We start from the raw sequence: 6,613 nt of genomic DNA, 5'->3' as shown, positions 1-6,613 counted from the left end.
TGGAATATTCTGTTCCATTCGCAACGTACCTAATCGATATTGGAATCGATTTCGTCCAACAAAAGCTCTGTAGATCACTGATCGATCTCTGACTGCGATTAAGAAGTGATCTTTTGATCGCATTATTGATTTTAAATCGAGCGTGCAAGTTTCTATGAAGTAGCGCGTGTTACAAAAAGTTTGAATTTTGTTTTATAGAACCTGCTGCCAGTGGAATGTCAGGTATGGTCGATGAAGTGAAAGACTACTGGTATCTACTGGTATAACCGTCCTGAGATAAAAGTACTAGAGGAAAAAAAAATGTCGGTAGGCAATCCGTTTAACTAAGCGTATAAAGATCTGTCATTAACATTTGTTTGAAAACTTAACGTTAGACTTCAATGAAGATTAAAATAAATAAAAACACCTTCTGCAAAGTAAACAATCTAGTTAGCTCCAGATTAAGGTATCAATACTTAAGAGGAATGACTCCATCAATGTAGGCACTCGTAAGTAATAAACTATAACACAGAATAATTTCCATATGAATAGGTTCCAAATACAAAGCTTGAGGTTTCAGTTCAAAATACGGGGCTGTTGTAAATCTAATAATAATAAACTCATTTATAATTACTTATTTATTTGAGAGGTTATAATGTCAACCCACTAGACTACCGAGTAAAACAAAGACAACTGAGTAGGCACGTTTTTATTTTCAGACATTCAGTAAATTCAGCATTTTTAATATGAATGGGCGGGCCACGCCGCTCGAAAGCACGACTCGTGGTGCAGAAAGACCTTGGAGTGGACACCCTGGGGCGCGACACGCCCGAGATGACCTCCGCAGACGAGATGGAAGGATGACATCAAGGGAATAGCCGGGTCAAAATGGATGCAAGTAGCACAGAACAGAGAGAAGTGTAGAAAACTGAAGGAGGCCTACACCAAAATGGTAGAAAATGGCTAAGAAGAAGCAGAAGAGTACGAAACCTGGTGTATGGAAAATATTTCTGGTCTTTTCATGCGTCCCCTAAGAAATCATATAAATTTTAATAGAAATGGCTTCCACATTTATGACGGCCATATTGATCAAGGACCTCAAGACATTATGGACTCTGGCGACGCAAAGGCGAAGCCTCCAGCTGAACATTATACTAATGATCGCGCCATTACCTTTGCTATTATGGTCCTTCCATAATTACCCTTGTTTATTAGGGATAATAAAGGCAACGAGTTTTTTACCGGCTATCAAATTTTGGGACCAGAACTGCGATGTCAAATTACGTGATCGCATGGGATTATTTTGTTCGTATTAGCTGTATTATAATATGTTCAGAATGTCTAGGCCTATAATTTGAAATTGGAATGTAGAAATATTCACCCGTTATATTTAAGTGTATCGATTTTAGTTAAATATAATAAATTTAAACATATTTTCCAATGGTACGTAGGTATAATATAATCATAATCCTGATTATTTCAGCAATTAGCAGCAATTTTGACTTATCACTCTGTATTTTTTTTTCCAGTCTTTTTTAAGTAGTAGTTGTCAAAGGTTTCCATACTATGCACGTGAATTATTCGAATTAATAGTTCGCTTATTTGCAAACACGTTATAATTTTCATTTTTTCTATGTATCTATGTATACATGGATGGATGGATGGATTTCCTGGAAAAGATCGCTTTGAAGCGACAAAGTCTTCTTTTGTTTACCTTGTATATATAATTTAAATTGTATACCTACCTGATTTTCTATATCGTATCGTTTTCATTCCGGGTCGTCAAATATTCGGTCGTATTATAACCGCACCCGATTCAAGTATGTGAATTAGTCCTACTCTATATCTACATCCACGAATGCAACAGTTACTTACCGAGATCACACAACCATTCAAGTTCCTAACATGACACAGCCTAACGCGCCAGATATATCAACCGATAGTGTTTGATTGACATCATTCGTAATTTCGTAATTGGTGTAGCGATGCGCATGGGTTAGCTGGCTTGCGGCTATATTGAGCTGTGGACTGAACTTGTTAGTAAGACTGATTAGAATTATAAAGTTGTAACTCGAGTATAGTAATTAATTCAAACAAAATAAGTTTTAAAGCAAAAAGATTCACTATGAATAATATCTGTTTCGAGGACATATTGTGAAATTTTGATATTACTGCCAATGCTCGGGTTGGTGTATATCGATAAAAGCACGCATTCAATTCCCTGTCCAAGCTATATTATTCCGTTTTGTTAAATATATTCTAGTTTCGGTATAATTTTGAAAAAAAAGCTATCTAGTTATTGTCAACATAACATACATCATCAGCCGGAAAACGTCCACCGTAGAGCAGAGACCTTCCACTTAGAACTATAACTCGCCACCAGCACCTACCGGTTGCCTGTAATACTCACGATGAGGACAGTCTAGTGGGAAACCTACCAACTTTTATCTTCCTGTTCGCAACTCGAGGACATTTTTCGCTCAAGGTCCATCATCTTCAAGCGATTGCGGTGACATAAGTTCTTCGACAAATTTCCGTGTTCCTTGCATTGTTATCTTGTCTACAAATTCATAAGAAATGTCAATCAACTTAATTAGTAAGCTTGAGGTCATGGGCTCTTTATTCTAAGTAGTCACTTGTTACATTAGTACTGTTATTATTTATTAATAAGTAAATTAATAGTTCTACAACATCACCTTACTCTTCTGTTACTCATCCTTCCCTTACAAAAGAGGTGAATTTTACAAAAACAACGACTTTTAATGTCTACGCTATTAAAACCTATATAAGTGCATTAAAACCGATTCCCGGACAAAACTGAGAGCTAGTTATGGTATAAGATTCCAAATTCTTTTGTGTTCGCCGCCGAGCGAACAGTAGCGGCATACATTGAATACAATACGACACTTATTTATAGTCAAAATGTCGACGCCATACCGTCCCTGCCGGTGGTGTAAAGGAGACAACACACTGCACGAACGAAGTATCACTGTAACTTTAGCGCTTCACAACTGCCATCTACTTCTGTCAAAAGTTTTGAAGTAATCTTTCATTTTTCTAACGATCTTTTGCTGGCCTACTTTATCATTACTTAGATGGTAAGGCCCCCTCGGACTCTGACTTACAAACTATAAATGACAAATCTAGAGTACGTTGAATTCGGAACACGGCTAATACGAAACAAACGATTTTAAATAGTTTAGTTGGGGCCCTAGTTTATTTTTTTGTCTCAGGGCCTTTGGATACCTAGCTACGCCACTGCTTAGGGGTTTAGTTAGAGTGAAACAAGTAAAAGTTTTAAGAAGTATATTTAGCCCCTAGGGCTGTACCGATAAAAAAACAGAGTCTAGAGGTTCACGGATACAAGAGTCGTTTTAGCGTGACAGAATAACTAACATACACACATTTACTAACAAACTAATATTTAGTAGCATTAATGGGGTTCAATATATTAGTTTTTTAAATTAACAAAAATTGAGAGTCATTCTTGTGGCTAATGTAAATGGCCCCTTACATCGTATCAAGCCGCACTCCTTTTGCGGTCCTGAAGATCAGAAGACAGCGCCCTATCTTTTTTTCAAAGGCTCTCCCTAACGGTGCTAGCAAGGTCAGTGCTAATGATTTGCTTTTGTTTCCATTCGAATGAATAAAGGGTCGTGTTTTGTTTTTTTTGTTGAGTCATTTGAATCATTTACCGTAAGGAGTGATCCAGTTTGATTCTATATTGTTTTGATGAGCAACTAAAGTGGTAATAGAGGATGGCAACAAAAGTTTTAATTGTTAGCCTGTATGATGTCAAACTATCATCATCATCCATTGCAGACTTTGGAGAGAGCCGTAATTCCCACGCGTGCCCAGCGCGGATTGGGAACTTTACACACACCATTAAATTGCTTTTCAGGTTTGTGCAGGTTACCTAGCTGCCATGATGTTTTTTTGAACCGCATAATTCATGGTACATTTCAAATTTAATTCCGCACATGAATTTGCAAAAACTCAGAGGTGCAAGCCCGGGTTTGAAACCACGGTCGTCTGCTTGAGAGGACATAGATCAGACCACTAGGCTACAATGAATCACGAATATATTTTTAATAATTTAATTTTTAACTAAGTTTAACTTACGACTTTTTCCGCATTAGGTGCATCTTCAAGAGAATTGATGACAATCTTAAGAGTTCAGCCTGTTCAACATTTTCAAAGTTAAACGTTCCCTCAAACAACGCCAACTATTGATTGCAGGCGAAGTTAACACGACATTTTGAAAGTCGAGGAACTTCAACGTTCTTGGACAGCGCCATCTGTTTATTGAAAGTTAAAATATCATCACACTGGACGTTAGTTCAATATGGTTCATTTCAAAAATAAAATTGAATTTACCTACTTATTTGTAAGTTGCTCATAAGCAGATGTAACAAACAGTTAGCTTCGATTAAGACGTGTTTTATCTTCATATGACATGCTGAACTAAAATTTCAACACTTAAAAATTAAGAGCTTTATTCCATACACATAAAGTTCAAATCATTGCTCATTAGACTAGTTAACTTGTAACCGAGCTAGCGTTGACAGTTTTTCAATTATAAGAGAGCCTAAAGCTGTTTTAAAATTGATTACCAAAGTAATTGGTTCAAATAAATTCGTCACTGCCTTGGAGAAGTGCCACCTATGCTACTCTAGATGAATTGTTGGCGTGTAAGGTTTCAATGTTAATGATGGTTTAGGTACTGACCGTTAGATAAAAAAAACAGAACTGGCATAAAACTTGTCGAAAATCCGGAAAAGTGTGATTCGGACTTGCATACCAAGGGTCCCCAGAAAATTGTAGGTATCTACGGATACTCAATGTTAGCAAAGCCCTGCTCCTATACAATATGTAGGTACTCAGCACGGGGTAATTTTAGTTGCTTACTGACAGACTGACATAAAAAAATTAGGATTTTCGAACTTTTCTTATTATTTGAAAGCTGTCTTCATAACGAATTTCAAAGTTCTAGGACAGACGCAAATGCCATGACAGGTCTTGATTGCCCAGCAATTTGTATGGAATCACTTTTGTTAGCGACTCTATCTTTTTGACTTTTTTAAGAAGTTTTTTTTGTTCCAAACGAAAGCAGACCTGATTGTTATATAGAAATTTGAGCTTGATGTCTCCACGCGCTCCTGACAAAAAGTGTCTTGATAAACGGATGCGCGGATGGACGGACCACAAGTGATCCTATAAAGATTGCGTTTTTGCTGACTAAGGTACGGAACCTTAAAAAATACCCAAACAACATTTCTACAGTATAGTAGAAGCTTACTTACTTACAATACAAACGTTCACCAAGCAAATTGCACTGTAGAAAACTCTATAATTAACTAATAAGTCCATATAGAAAATAATACCCACAAACAGAATAACGATACGCATAAATCAAGGATACGACACATGAATAGAGTTGGGCCAACTCGTTAATAAATTAATCGATCGTGATACAATTATTATTGTAATGACCCGCTCCTGGTTGTGGAGAGGTTCGTATCGTAATTGAATCTGCGCCGCTGAATAGCTGGGTATGGTTTATTTAACGAAGTTATAACGGCGGTTAATTTAACTTTGTTAACTTTTACAAAAATGTCCGTACTTTTTTTACCAATATCTTTTTCCGACTGCCGGTTGAGATTTGCACCCGCACAGCCTGTTAAATCCCACCCTGTGATCTGAAAATCATCTAAGTTTTTTACAAATATTTAATTCCATTGAGCAAGTAGGTACACACACACACAAACATCACGCCTGTATTCCCAATGGGGTAGGTAGAACACACGAAACGTTACCGCTTCGGAGCCACTTTTAGCAATTTTAGGTTTTAAGTTTGACAAAAACGGTACAATAGTGATAGGTACCCACTGGGATTTAATTTGTCGCAAATTCGCTACAATTTTCATCTATTTAGCGGTAAAGATAGGAAATGTTATCGATGCAAGGATAATAAACTGATATTTGTATGTTTAATTTTCAATTCAATTCTGATAAAAGACATTTGCGGCAACAGCAACCGTTACGTTAACGTTTTTACTTAACCAAGTTAAATAACAACTGATCGTTTGATTTTCAACATCACTAAAAATATAGCATAGCTAAAGTAACGTACGCCAAGCTAGCTATCGTTGCACGTTTTATGGTTTTTTGATCTGAATCTAAAATTGCTTCTTACCGCCTCGAGATTACTCGATGGCGTTTTGGAAAAAAGTAGTTTATGAACTTGATGGAATTTTTTAATAATATTGAGCCAAGTTTTACCGGTATTCGTCCATTATTGCTAAATTACTACGCACCTATCATTCAGTGTGTTGTGAACTAAACTAAAATGAAAAAGAAAAAATAATTTTATTTATACAATGCTAACAATAGGTACCGTTAAAATAAAAGCAAAAATACTGTCTCGATCCCTAAAGTATAACAATATCAAATTACGGGTTGATAAGGTTAAATGACCACAATATACTATTTAAAGTATCTAAATAAAAATTATGCGCAGGTACCCACAGCAAACCGACACTAAAACAATTTACCGTGAAAAAAATAAAATTTGACAATATTAAAATCGAGTACAAACGGCACAAACACGTTTCTTTCACATTTTTATATTAAT

At 36.2% G+C, this 6,613-nt stretch overlaps 1 long non-coding RNA gene across 1 annotated transcript; it reads right to left on the bottom strand.

Moving 5' to 3' along the window:
- Positions 1–2,422: 2,422 nt before the first annotated feature.
- On the bottom strand, positions 2,423–5,486 carry LOC141431642 (uncharacterized). The gene is made up of 3 exons (XR_012451742.1): positions 5,283–5,486; positions 4,102–4,277; positions 2,423–2,539 (listed from the first exon to the last, which is right to left on the bottom strand). It is a non-coding gene; the product is annotated as an uncharacterized lncRNA (long non-coding RNA).
- Between the last annotated feature and the right edge of the window lie 1,127 nt (positions 5,487–6,613).

The sequence above is a fragment of the Choristoneura fumiferana genome, chromosome 10 (assembly GCF_025370935.1).
Source record: "Choristoneura fumiferana chromosome 10, NRCan_CFum_1, whole genome shotgun sequence".
NCBI lineage: Eukaryota > Metazoa > Arthropoda > Insecta > Lepidoptera > Tortricidae > Choristoneura > Choristoneura fumiferana.
The sequence above is the reverse complement of the archived record's forward strand: the minus strand, read 5'-3'. Positions and strand labels throughout refer to the sequence as shown.